This window comes from Suricata suricatta, chromosome X, assembly GCF_006229205.1.
Source record: "Suricata suricatta isolate VVHF042 chromosome X, meerkat_22Aug2017_6uvM2_HiC, whole genome shotgun sequence".
Lineage (NCBI taxonomy): Eukaryota > Metazoa > Chordata > Mammalia > Carnivora > Herpestidae > Suricata > Suricata suricatta.
The window spans coordinates 98,002,351-98,017,351 of NC_043717.1; positions in this window are offsets into that span (position 1 = coordinate 98,002,351).

Here is a 15,001-nt window from a genome sequence, read left to right on the forward strand (position 1 = left end):
AAGAAACCCTCCTTGCTCCCCTCCTTGAGAAGGAATCCATCTCCTCTGACTCCTCCCTGTCCAGCCTCTTCTTCTTGGCTCTCACAAACCCCAAGATAACATGGTTGATTTCCGCCACCTTCACCGTATGAACCACCTGGTTGGGAGCGCTCCTTCGCTCTTCTGTCCCAGTTTTGATGTTCCCAGCCTACTGGTGTGATTACGTCCATCCATCTACAACATCAAGCTGCATTGAACGTGCATGGCACCTTTCATCATGAGGAGCCAAAAATGCTTTATAGATATAATGAACTATGGCAGAGAGAGATGATGCGCTAAAAGAAGTTTCCGTCCTCAAGTGTGTACAGGAGGCCTCTGTGCTGTCTAGTTCCCTCCTGCAGATTCACAGTGCATATTAACATCCTTTGGGAGGCTATCCAGTGAGCAAGCACGTTTCAAACTTTGTTGAATGCTACAACTCCCAAACTGGTTTTTCAATGTACATATTAACTTCCTCAAGAACTTATGTTTTATCCCGAGCATCTTTGGAAAATGTAGGCTTACAGGAATAAAAGTTCTGTTTGTTGATGAAGCTTTATGATGCCGAGAGGGAAATAACTCCTTCAAGACCTCGTAGAGAGTGCAGGATGGTCAGTCCGGGCCTGCCCTCTGCACACCACACCTTAACGACAAGCACCAGGCCCCTAGTCTTGTCCACAGCCTATGCCCCAAATGTGTCTTCGATTCTACTTTCCTGCTCTCGATCCCCGCAGTCTTTGGTCTCTTGCCTGGCTCCCTGCCCACGGCCTCACGTCTCAGACGTGTACCTTTGGTACTGGTCTTAGCTTCCCTCCACAATTTAGATTGGCACCCAGCCCTTGAACTAGCTCTGCCTCTGGTCATTAAAGATAATGAGGCCCTTGCAATCCATCCAGCCTCAGCTCTCTAGAAAGGGAACCAGACATGTCAGCAGGTCATCCCAGAGGCATTACTGTAATAGGAAACACTTAGCGCTTACTCTGTGAAGGGAGGTCTGGCTCCAGAGTCCAAATTTTAACCCCTGTGTGAATCAACCTCTCTTTACAAAGTAGCAGCAGATACAGTTCACCTTCCCAGGGGTCCTGCATTCAAGCCGAGGCCACCGGACAAGATTGGTGGAGCGGATCCATCAAAAAATAAAACAAAGCAGACAAAACCAACCAGGACAGGGACCCGATGCTATTTAAAGTGCCAACGGCTTCTTACTTTTGCTTTGAGAATTCATTGCTGGGAAAATATTGCTCTCTTCTTTGGGGAAAATCACTTCAATCGGCTTTTGATTTGCAAAGCTCTGGCGCAGATTCTGCTCTAGGATGAAGAGGTTGTGAAAATGAAGAGCCAAACTGCCCTGTAGAAGATGTACACAGTGGGCCTCCCCGGGGGGCAGAGTGGCATTTCTGTGGAGATCATGATGATTTCCACACATTCATTCTCCTTTTGGGCCTTGAAAGAGAAGGTCAAGGGTGGCCTTTGAAGAGTGTAGACAAGGTTAAAGATACTTTCCTCCATGGGAGTTAGGAGAGCTAGCCCTTTGGCATGGCAGTTAAGTGATGGGACTAAGAGCCAGCCAATGGGGGCCCTTGGGGACATATCTGACAAATAGAACCTAGGAAGTCCAATAATGAATAACCAACTTGAAGATGTCTTTCCTACATTGTAATTCCATTCTTACTTAGTCCATTTGGGGTGCTCTAACAAAATATCACAGACCTGGGGGCCTTATAAACCCAGACTGATTTCTCACCGTTCTGGAGGCTGAACGTCCAGAATCAAGATGCCACTATGGTGGAGTTTGGGTGAAGGCCCTCTTCCTGGTTCATAGCCACTGCCCTCTCACTGGGTCCTCACATGGCGGAAGAGGCCAGGGATCTCTTTGGGGCCTCTTTTATAGAGCACTAATCCCATTTGGAAGAGCATCACCCTCACGACTTAAGCACCTCCAAAAGCCCCCAACATTGGGGCACCTGGGGGGCTCAGTCGGTTGAGCAGCTGACTTCAGCTCAGGTCATGATCTCATAGATCTTGAGTTCAAGCTCCGCATTGGGCTCTGTGCTGGTAGCTCAGAGCCTGAAGCCTGTTATGAATTCTCTGTCTTCCTCCCTCTCTGCCCCTCTCCCACTCAGGCTCTGTCTCTCTCTCAAAATACATAATGTTTTTTAAAAGAAAGCCCCCCAACACTTCCTCCTAATGCCATCATCATTGAGAGTTACGATTTCACCATATGAATTTTGCGGACACGCAGACATTCAGACCATAGCATCCTCTGTTACCGCAAGCCTTCGGTGAAACCACACAGCCAGCTCTTAACTCTCTAGTCATTTGCTGGGACACAGTTTGGATGAAACAATAGCAGCCTGGGGAATGTTGTTACAGGGAGGTAAGAGATGACTAACAGAGAAAGCTGGAACAGTTGTCTAAACCCAGAGGTGACAGATGACAACCAGAATGGATGTATGAATTGTAGGCATTTCTCAACACCTGCCGAGAATTCTTGGCAAAGGGAAGCTAACACAAAGATTGGCTTTTATGCAAGCTAGATGATCCATCAGTCAGTCAAGGTTGTGTTGGGCTCAAATAAAAACCCCCAAACTTCAGTGGCTTAAAACACAATAGTTTGATTTCTTGCCCATGCCATATGGCCCATGTCCATTGTAGGTTGGCTGGCTCTTCTCCCTCCAACCCTCACTGGGAGTCCCAGGCTGAGAGAGGCACCACCTTCATGCTTCTAAGACTGCAGAGCCATGGAAAAGTTCTTGCCACACTTCATTGGCTAGAGCATGTCACGGGGCTGCGCCTAACCTTAAAAGGGGAGGGGAAAGTGCGATCCTGCCAATGTGCCCGGAAGGCAGGGAGCTGGAACTCTCTGGTGAGTGGCACTAATGACTGTCCCAGAGGGCACTGGGAGCTCCAGCTCTTACTTGGGCGTTTTAAGACTGGAGAACTTGGCGACATCTGAGTTGTACCTCAGGGCAGCATGCTGGGCTCTGCCATTCATTCTTGCATGGCCAAATTTGGTAAATAGTTATTAAGCACCTTCTCGGTGCCAGGCGCTGTTTAAGCACTGGGAACACATTCTTGTACAGAAAAGATGTGGTTACTGAGTTTATGAAGCTCACATTCTGGTGGAGGGAAAGGAGAGGCAGTAAACCCCCATTTTGTTGGGAAAAACAACTCTTGAACATCTGATACCCCATCTGAGGGCCTGTCACATGCTCTACACGTGGTCTTCTAATCGCAGCTTGGTGTGTAAGAGCACTGACCAGCTCTCCGGGGCTCCCTTTCTCAGCACGGCCATCAGTGGCCAGAGCCATGGCCTGTCTCTCTGAGCATTGTGATGTCTTGCTCTTGTTCTTTCAGTTCTTTCCTCTGTCTTAACTCTTCTAGGCCTTAGCTCGTCACACTGCCTTGTGCGGGGTCCTCAATTAGGCTTCTTCAAGGCTCTACATTCTTGCAGGGATCCAGCCCCCTTGGAGACCTCTGGGGTATACATAGTGTCACCCTATTGGTTCAGATTCTCTTATATATATTTATTATTTATTCATGTAGTATGGGTGCGCACGTGAGCATAGGGAGGGGCAGAGAGAGAGGGAGAGAGAATCCCAAGCAGGCTCCATGCACAGCACGGAGCCCGATGTGGGGCTCAGTCTCACAACTGACCTTGAGATCATGACCTGAGCTGAAATCCAGAGTTGGACAGTTAACCAGCTGAGCCACCCAAGCGCCCCCGGATTCTCTTGTTTCTTCTTTCTTTCTTTTTTTTACGTGCAATACGATATAGTGGTTAGGGACTCTAGCTTTGGCCTCAGGAAAACCTCAGTTTAAATACCAGCTCTGTTATTTCCCAGACCTCGTTTTTCTATTCTGTAAAGCATATAATGATAGTACCTACTTCACAGGGTGAATTCATGATTAAATTAGTTATCCTTAAAATACTTAGCACAGTACAGGGCACATGGTAAGTATTAAATATAAACCAGTGTTATTGTTCACTGGTTTGAGTCTGGCTCTCATGCTCTTAATGTATGGCCCCCCCAAGTTGACATAATCAACAGTCACTACCAGTTCCAAATCTCTCCTCATATATTTCTCATCAGACACAGGGCTACCCATGTAGACTGAATCACAGGAACAGCTCTGAAGAGATATTTCCGTAAGAGACGTGCAGCGTAAGGTGTAATAATCAAGGTGTTATCTGGCCTCACGTCCACAGCTCTCTGTCTCCCTCATCTCTCTGGACTCCTTCTTGCTCCAAGATTCTCTAATTTTCCCATGTCCTTCTAGTTTAAATGTGATCCCATCCAAGCAGTCTATATTTCAGAATGCATTTTTCTTTGGCAAGAAAATAAAGAAAATAACACATTCCTTTTGTCATCGAAAATGTGCTTGTGAACTTCCCTAAAACAGATGCCAAACAGTTGATGCTTTAAAAAAAAATTGCACATCTTTTTACAGTATGGCTATGACCAGAATAGATGAGACAGGAAGAGATTTCTCATTTTGTGGCTTCTCTGTCCTAGGACCAACCTGCGGGGCCCAATCAGGTCTTTCTTTCTTAGCTGTTACCAGCACGGCCTAATATTTCAACTGTGTGGAGCATAGTCACATGGCTAATTTGGCTGTTCTGAACACATAGGAGAACTGGGAAGAAAACCAGAGGCCTCTCAAGGCCCAAAACAACAGCCACAAAGCTGTACCCAAAAGAGTCCCTCCATTCTGTAACAGTTTTCTTTCCTTTTACCCAAGATGTAAACCTCTTTGGCTATGGTGATCCTATAAGCATTTATCAAGTACCTACAGCCCGAGGGGTACAGAGCCGGGCACTGCTTCCCACACTGGCAGATCAGGAAGAGGCAGAACAGCTGGATCAGCATGTACATTAACACGGCAAGGGCCACAAAAACCCCAAGAAGAAAGCCCACACCTATCAGAAGTACAGAACCCTGAGACCATTCCGCGTGGGAGTAAACGATCCCACTCACGTCAGTAGCCTTAAAGGCGTAGTTTATGATGCACCTGTGTCAGTTGTAAAGTTGCTCTTTCAGAATTGTGACACCAAGTCATTGAGAAGAGGCGTCTCAGTGTCCCCCTCATCAAGAAGGCAGAGAAAAGCCTAATATATCTTACATGGCTTTTCCCCGCAGATAGGTAAAATAAAAGATTGTTTTGTTCAGGTCTTCTGGCTCCTGGGAAAGTTCCCCAGGCTTCCAGATTGCTTAGAGCTTCCATCAATCTCACTGTAGGTAAATACCATATTTATCCGGAAGTAGCATTTGCTGGTTTTCCATAGCAAGTTGAGAGAACTGAATCCCACGACACTGGACACTAGCCTTGGAAAAAAGTCATGCACAGAAAAGGGCCCGCCATTCCAACCCCGACTGCCTGATTTCTCTTTGAGGTCTGATTGGAGTCTGATGACCTTCACCTTCTCCACCGTGTTCGTCATTGCTCATTGGTCTCTTAACTCATCTCCAGCTCCTACTTTGGACATCAACTGTCTAATCTCAACACGGTATCTAGGGTGAATCTTTAAAAAATGAAAATTGGGGGTGCCTGGGTGGCTCATTCAGATCAGTGTCCAACTCCGACTCAGGTCATGATTTGACAGTTCATGAGTTCGAGCCCCACTTCGGGCTCTGTGCTGGCAGCTCGGAGCCTAGAGCCTGCTTCAGATTCTGTATCTTCCTCTCTCTCTGCTCCTCCCCTGCTCATGCTCTCTCTCTCTCTCTCTGTCTCTCAAAAATAAATAAATACTAAAAAAATTTTTTAAAAAAAATTGGTGTACAACCTAGCATTATTCGTGAGAGCCGAAGGGCAGAAACGACCCAAGTGCCCATTGAGAGATGAATGGTAAAATGCAGTACCTCCATATGGTAGAATACTATTGAGCCTTAAAAAGGGAGTTCTAGTACATGCTACATCGTGGATGAGTCTTAAGGACATTATGAGCAGTGATATAAGCCAGTCCCAAAAGGACAAATCAAGGATTATTCCACTTATATGAAGTAACTAGGGCAGAAAATTCGTAGAGACCGAAAGTGGAATGGTGGTTGCCAGGGGCTGCAGGAAGCAGGGAATGGGGAGTGGTTGTTGAATGGGGACAGCATTTCAGTTTGGGAAGCTGAGAAAGTTCTGGAGACAGATGGTAGTTATGGTTGTACAACAATATGCATATAATCAATGCCTCTGAACTGGATGCCTGAAAATGGTTCAGATGGCCAATTTTAGGTTGCACATTTTGCCACAATTAAAAATAAAAATTCTGAGGTGCCTGGGTGGCTACGCAGCAGACTCTTGATGTTTCCTCAGACCCCGAGGTCACATTTCGTGGCATTGAACCCGGTGTCAGGCTCCACTCCTCTCCCCACCCTCTTCTGCCCCTCTCGTGCTCATGCTCTCTCTCAAAATAAACTTTAAAAAACAGGGGAAAAAGAAAAGAGAAATAGAAACAGAAAAATTCCATTACAGTAAAAACAATGAGAGGTGCTGTCACTACTCAGAAGCCTCCCAGAGATCCCCATTAGCCTCAGAATAAAACCTGGAGGACTTATCCTGACGTCTGGCTTCCGGCTGCCTCTCTACTTCATTTCCTACCCTCTGTTCCCCTACTTTTCCTGCTATGGGGTTGGTCTTTGAACACTGCCATTGCAGTCCTGCCCCCGGCTCTTTCCGCTCACGCACCGCTTTCTTTTTCTCCGCCACGTTCTAGATTACGTATTGATTTACATGTCAGTTGTCCATCTCTGTCCCCTACGACGTAAGCCCTACGACAGCTAGAACTTTGTCAATCAGCACCATAATCCCCGCACCAAGGGGAAGCTTGCATAGCAAGTGCTCAGTAAATATTTGCTGAATGAATGAATGATACAAGAGCACCCTTAGCAACTCTCACTCACCTGGCAGAGTAAGGCCATCAGCCTCATCGACTGAGGTCCCCTGGACAGCGGAAGGAGGCAGCCGAAGGCTATGGTGCCAGGCACTGCCATCCAGTAGGGAATCCAACTTGTTTGCTCTCTTTTACTGAATTCTCTCAAGTTTATATGGTAACATCTAACAAGGGTTTACTCAAGCCGTTTAGAAATTAGGTTGATTTAATGTAATCACAGCCCTTGGCTGTTTGGATGATTTTTAAATACTAATGTGACTCTTGATGCTCCCTGGTAGAGAGCAATTATGGCATTTCAGAATGATTTTACAGACCACAGTGTTATGCCCAGCCTCTTGTTCACATGGAAAGCTACAGGGAACCTTCTCTCGAGTGAAGCTGCGGCTGGCTATACAGTCTCTTGGGCTTTAGTTGGCATTATGGTGACCTCCAGGGAGCTCTTGGAGGGGACTGCCAGCAGTGAACATGAACTGGACACTGCTGGGCGCTTACTAGGCATCTTCTTTTCCTGAGTCTTTGCCCAGCTCCAATACCCACTGCTCTCCCTGGAAACTTTGGCTAGTAGGAGAGTCTATAATACCCCTTCGCCCAGATGGAATTTCCCAGATGCCTCCTCAAAACCACAGCTTCATTTTGGAAGAAAAGCATCAGGGAAGGCTTCCTGGAAGAGGCCTCATAAATGCCCTTGCTCAGAGTAATATTTCACAGATAGTTGTTTCATTATGTTTTATAATGAGGACTTTGAACTTTACCTTGTAGATGATGGAGAGGTATTCAAGGCTTTATATTTCTTTCAGAAAGTCAGCGTCTGGCACGTCTTAAGTGCTCGGTAAATGTTTGTGGCACAAATAACAGAATTCATGACTGCGTAGGTTTGGATAAACCAAACAAAATTTCTGGAAATACAAATACACACAATAAATTCTTGACATAATATGGTTATGGCCATAACGTAAGCGTATAATGGTCTCGCCTACAACCAACCACTGGAGAAAAGAGGTTCACTATAATAATTGTAATTCTTCTGAAAATGACTTGGGTATACTTAAAATCAGGATAATTGTTCATTTTGAGCACTAAAGTGTGAGTTCTGATAACCCCACGCAGATTTTCTCCTCTTTGCCTCTTTGCTCTTATTATTTAAGGGTTTTTAGTGACATGATCAAGCTGGTGTTTTTAGCAAGCTCTCTCTCATGGTGGATGTGGAGGGCTGATTACAGGGGGAGGAAATCTGAGGACGGGGAGCAGTGGAGAATCTGATCAATGGTGGTGGCGGGGGAGGGGTGCGGCGCATCGAAGGCCTGAACAAGGGGATGTTCTGAGAATAGAAAGGGAAGAAATTAGAGAAAAGCTGAAGAGGCCGAATTAGTCATCATTATCAAGAAATATTGGCAAATGGTGGAATGCATTTTAAAAGGGTTCGAAAAGTGGCAGGGATGCCTTTGGTGTTTTCAGCAGGGTGTGGATAGAACTCGGGAAATCGGGGAGCTGAATCCTTTGTGCAGGCGGTGGGAGTACAGATAAGAATTTGGGGATGGAGCATCTTTAAATTCATTGTGCCAGAGGTTATCCAGGGGTAGATTTTTTAAATCGCAGACATTTAAAAGTGGCAATCAGGTAACAATGCTTTCCCTTCTCCCTCCCCCACGATTGCAAGGATTAATATCCATTTGAAAGAATCTGGTTCTACAAATTAGAAAGCGCCCAGTATTTAGATCCCTACAGTCTCCTGGATGGCAGGGACTGGTGCTGGAGGATGGACGACTGAGGATTTCAGGGCTGTTGTTTTGTTTTGGTGGGGGGCAGATGTGGACCGGCATTGTGGGCCAGGATGGGAGAGGGTGGGCTTCCTTCGCCTAAGCGCTGGGGCCTCTCCTCACTCTCCAACACAGGCTACAGAGCAGTGATTTCCAAGAATGATAAGGCACTTAAATACTTAAGTACTTGGTAAGTAAGATTCTATATGAGCAATCAGTTGAAGAAGCAAATAAGATTCCAAGGGGAGTGTTAATCATCTCTCTGTCTAATGGGTCTCCCCTAAGGCCACATCTACACGAGGGTGGAATTTTAAACAGGCTTTATTTCTGTAGACTTGCAAAAGGACAAGAATTTAAAACAACAACAACAACAACAACAGCAAACAGATATTTTCTGGTAGCTCTCCACGAAAATGAACTTGGGACCAAAGGTTGTTTTGAGACATGCGCAGGTGGGTGTGCAGATGCTTCCTCGGGCTCTTTTCCCTGAAGCTGAACAAGTTTTCTTCAATTCGCAAACATTTGCTCGAGCATCTGGGGAACACAGCCAAGCCCTAAGGCTCTTTTGAAACCCAACCAAAAAAAGGCTGTAGCAGCTAAGTCGCTTCTTCCCCAAAAGCATTTGTGTTTGTCGACAACACTTCGCTTGCCAAACTAGACTTAGCTCAGCATTTCACGTGTTCTAATTGAATAAATTATAAAGCTTGATTTCTTTCCCTAGGATTTGTGGCTGTTGCGCTTTCTTTGATATAAGAACTGAAAACATATTGGCAGATGTTAAGAGTTACCTTTGTTTCATCTCCTGAAACGTTGCTTCAAAAATTGAGAGGCTGTAATATACTCATGACTCTTTGACAAGAAATACACCAGGGAGACTGTTTCCTCCTTTTCCCTCAATGACAGAAACATGGAGAATTGTTAATAAAAGTTGTCAGCATTGAAATTCTCGAAATGACTTGAAAGGGGAATTTGCATGGGACAGCGCCACCCAAACTCACTCCAGGTGTGGCTACTTTCCTTGTTCCCTGACCGGAAATGGAGGGTGCACAGGGCTTTGCTCTGATTCTTAAGAGACATCTGGAAAAGGGGTGTTCCTCTGTCGTCCGAGGAGATCTTTTGGTCTGTGGAGGATTATTCCTTACTGTATTTTGTCCCAATTTCTAAATGTGAAGATTAAGCAAGATTTATATAGTCTCCACCGGATTCTGAGGACTTTGTGAAACATACAGCCTCTGTGGGCAAGGCAGCCAAGTTTTCATTACCAGGAACTCCCAGTCCCCCTCTTCCCCCCGCTACCCCCCGCAGTGAAGGCAGGAAGCAAACCTATGAAAGCCGTCTATGCAGGAGAATAGATTTCAGACCGAATTTTGTGTCCTTCTGTGTTTTTATATTTGGGAAGGAAAACACAGCGAAGGTTTAGTGCGTGAATCATATCTGGGGAAGCTCTAGGAAACATTTCTCTAGGCTGTGCCCCGAACTCACTTTCAAAAAGCCTGAGGACATTCAAACAACACTGGGAGAAAGCAGACATTTTTAATGGACACCACAACCTTTGGAATACTAAAAAAATTACCTACCGGTTTTAAATGCATGCCAAATCTGTGTCCAAATGAATAATCCATCCTACTTGAGAACAAATGATGATGATGATGGTAATGATGATTATGCTAATAAGCATCATCATAATAATAATGGCTGCCATTACTAAGCAATTACTATGTACAAGGCACGATATTACGCTCATTGCATGCATTTTTCTTATTTAATCCTCATAACAGTACCGAGGAATAGGTATATAATTATCCTCTTTGTAGAGACGAGTAAGTGAATCTCAGAAAGGTTTAAGTAATGCACCCGAGGCTGCTCAATGGGTCAGTGGTGGAGGTGTGATCCAATGTAAGGCCACTCTGACCGCAAGACCCATGTGATTGACCACTTCATTGTATTGCCTATATAGTATCTAGAAATGCCAATGAAATCGAGGTAACTTTAACAAGAACACTTTCTGTGCCAGGAACCTGGGTGGGTTATATGAAAACAGCATGACTCCTGACTTCTTTCTTCCATAACATTGATTTAAAAAAATTCCACAAGACTGGCGCCTGGGCGGCTCAGTCAGTTGAGTGTCCAACTCTTGACTTCAGCTCAGGTCATGATCTCACCATTCGTAGATCGGGCCCCGCACTGGGCTCTGTGCTGACAGTGGAGGCTACTTGGGATTTTCTCCCTCTCTACACGCCGCCCCCCCTCACTTGTGTCCGCATGCTCTCTCTCTCTATTGATAAATAAACTTAAAAAATACACAAGTTATCTTTATTTTTATGCAAATGAACCACTGGTAAAGTGAGAGAATCCTTTTTGCCTGAAATCAGAGGACATCAGTGTCACGTGGAGGGCTGGTCAAAACACGGAACTGGGCTCCTCCCCAGAGGTTCTGCTTCAGTAGGTCCACGATGGGCCCAAGAATTCATGTTTCTAACAAGGTTCCACTGATGGGTGAGAACAAGATTGAATTTACTGACCTATGGATGTGAAAGCCAATGTAAAAAAAAATCAATTTATGGAAAGTAACTAACCAATGATCTTTTGTTAGGTTCTAACCCAGGCTCTTTTGCTAACCGACTGTGTGACCCTTGGGAAGTTATTTCTCTCATTATGGGTCTGGCTGTTTCCCCCTCTGTAAAATGCAGGAGTTGGATTAGATGATCACTTAACTTTTTTTTTTCTTTTTTCAGTTCCAACATTCTATGCAAAAGAATATCAGGTAAATAGAGCTCATTTGAAATTCAGATGCATGACCTTCAGGTCTGGAGAATTAACTCTACGATGATTGTAGAAATTATATCAGTGCAACTCACATAGCTACCTTGAGTCTAAAATTTATTTTTTTATTCATTCAATATATTTGTTGAGCACCTGTTATATGCCAGGTGCTGAACTAGGTACTGTTGATCCATTGGTGAACAAAATGACATAATTTACTGTCATAGAGATTACCAGGCCATACTAGAGAACAGCAAATATTTTAGATAAAAGTACAAAATACATTAATAAAAGTTGTAGTCTGTTTTTTTCCTACCTAAATGAGTCATATTACAATTGGGTATACAATTAGTGTTTGATATTTCTGTGACCGAAGACATCCAATATACTTCTTAGAAAAAATAATGTTTGAAAATGAATTATAGGGGAGCCTGGGTGGCTTAGTCGGTTGAGTCTCCAATTCTTGATTTTGGCTCAGGTCATGATCTCACGGTCATAAGATGGAGCCCTGCATTGAGTTCTGTACTGACAGTGGGTAGGGCCTACTTGGGATTCTTTCTCCCTCTCTCTCTGCTCCTCCCAGCTCATTCTCTCTCTCAAAATAAATAAATAAACATGAAACTTTTTTTAATGAATTATAAAGCAAAGAGCTACTTGAGATCATATTAGAATACAACTGAAAGGAATTTATAGCTGGAAAGTTTGTCGTAAAATCTTATGCAATACCTCAGTTTAAAAATCAGGCTTAAAATCTTTATGTTTAAAACTATAGTGGTACATTCCAAAAATGCTTTCCTTTCTGTGTGTTTTCTTAACACAGTCACACACACATGCACAGCAAGGGTAGAACGCATGACTTTATTTACAACACTAATAAATACAAATGGAGTGGAAGAGGAAACTTGTGTTGAACTGTCCTCTGCCACCAAAAGTGACATTGGATTCGTCATTAATCCTTTTAGGGCTTTGGTTTCTCCATCTGAAAATGAAAAGTTTGTAGAAGGTGTTTTATGAGATCTTTCCTTTCCAGCCTGAGCATTTTAAGTCAGATGCTAACAACAAATTAAAGCAAAGGACTCTATGGGTATTCCCTACTTTTCAAAAGTTTACCCTACACCATTTTGCTTTTACACAAGACCTACTTTGGTACCGAGTCTTGCTAATGGAAAGCAATACAAAAAGGATTTTTGCTTTTAAGACAAAAGGTGAAAAATGAAAAGAGCATTCAGCCTCAGTTTTGGAGGGAGCCATTAGAGAGGCAGCGGATACCCTGTGCAGTGAGACTGGCACTGCCCAGCTCCTTCCGCGAGAACGACACTGAGCATCTCAGCATCAAGGTACCAAGAGTTTTATTTGACTTGTATTTGGGAGCTCTGTGCTTTATCTCTATTTATTTTGTGCATCCCTTAGCAAGATGTGTCCTAAGGGACCAGTAAAGCCTAAGAGAAGTAATTTGGATCTGGGAATGATCAAAAAATGTTTCCACGTAAATTAACGGTGATTGCTTCTTTGCTTTACGTCATTCCCTCTTACAAAAGATTTCACAGGTGTGCTTTCCTTTTGGGTAGTGGGGGCAACCTGTATTCCCACTTCCCTTCTAGAGAGCAAGTATTTATTATATTAAATTCCACGTTGAAATCTCACGCTATGTAGTGTTTTTTTTTTTTTAATTTTTAAAATTGAATCCTGTTCCATTAGTTTTGAAAACAACCTGGGCACTTCCTTTTATTTTTTATTTTTTAAATACTTTATTTTTTTATTAAAATTTTTAATATAGTTTATTTATTTTTGAGACAGAGAGAGACAGAGCACGAGTGGTGGGAGGGCGGGGCAGAGAGAGAGGGAGACACAGAATCTGAAACAGGCTCCAGGCTCTGAGCTGTCAGCACAGACCCTGATGCGAGGCTCGAACCCACGAACCACGAGATCATGACCTGAGCCGAAGTTACCCGACTGAGCCACCCAGGCACCCCTAAAGATATTATATTTAAGTAATCTCCCCACCTGATGTGGGACTCAAACTCACAACCACAAGATCAAGAGTCACATGCTCTACTGACTGAGCCAGCCAGGCACCCCTCCGACACTTCCTTCTAAGTGATAGTTTCACAAGGGGGGGGCACATAAATACAGTGAACTTGGCAAGCCCCCTGCCAAAGACAGCTATGAGATGGTTCGACTCGTGGCTGTAAGGTTTCCTTTCCTGCATGTACCTACTTACTGCCCAACTGGCTATAATAAGAAAAGGACCTCAGTGGTGATTCCTCCTACACCGGACTTTTCAGTTTCTGTGATTAGTATCTATGATTTTAGTCCAACTGGGTTGGTGTTAGAAACTTCAAAGTAAATCCAAAGCCTAGTATTTAGGGGAATATATTTTAAAGGAATACTCACTACCAATTAGCCTAGGCGGTAATGAAAATCATCATATATTTTCAATGATGAAAGATCCCAGTAGGAGGTCTCCTAATGGATGACAGGTGCCAGAGTGAGAGGCGTCCAGTGGGAGGAGGGCAAAGCCTGCTTCTCAGTCATCTGAAGAGAGTATGTGCCCCTTAAGGTGGACTCAGAACACATACAGAGTGCTCCTCATAATTTCTTGTTTCTTTCTGAACACCACTGCTTAGAGTCAAGTCACCTGACATCTTCCAGGAAGACTGGACAGGATACCACAGGTTCACCATTTCTTTTTGGTGTCTTGATGTAGCTGCTGATTACATCAAGCAAACCACGGTATAATCTGATTCCTAAAGGCTCGCACTAGAATGTGTAAGAGCTGCAAGGGCGGGTGTGTGTGTGTGTGTGTGTGTGTGTGTGTGTGTGTGTGCATGCACATGCACGCACTTTCATCATAGATACAGGCCAAGCATTAAGAATGGTGCCTGTAACATAATGGTTGCTCAAGGAATGGAATGAAGAATGTTAAAATTATAAGGATAATTCTTTGGGCACTTGGGTGGCTGAGTCGGTGAAGCGTCTAACTTCGGCTCAGGTCATGATCTCACAGTTCGTGGGTTTGAGCCCTGCATCGGGCTCTGTGCTGACAGCTCAGAGCCTGGAGCCTGTTTCAGATTCTGTGTCTCCCTCTCTCTCTGCCCCTCCCTCATCCATGCTCTGTCTCTCTCTGTCTCAAAAATAAATAAACTATAAAAAATTTTTAAAAAAAGAATAATTCTTTGCTGGGCTCTCTTTTTTCTATCTTACTTTCATACCAAATGTTCCAAGAAGTTCAACTATCTTATTCCTGTCCTTGTTTTCCTCTATTCCCATTTGCCCCATTAACCCCCCCTTCATATGGTAGTTTTATCAATATTGTACTTTATGGAATTTATTAATGAAGTATACCACATACAGAAAAGTGCAAAAATGTGTCAGCTCAATGAATTTCAAAAACTGAACACCTGGGGCACCTGGGTGGCTCAGTTGGTTAAGCATCTGGCTTTGGCTCAGGTCATGATCTCACAGTTCATGGGTTCAAGCCCCACATCAGGCTCTCTGCTGACAGCTCAGAGCCTGAAGCCTGTTTCAGATTCTATGACTCCCTCTCTCTCTGACCCTCCCCTGCTTGCGCTGTCTCTCT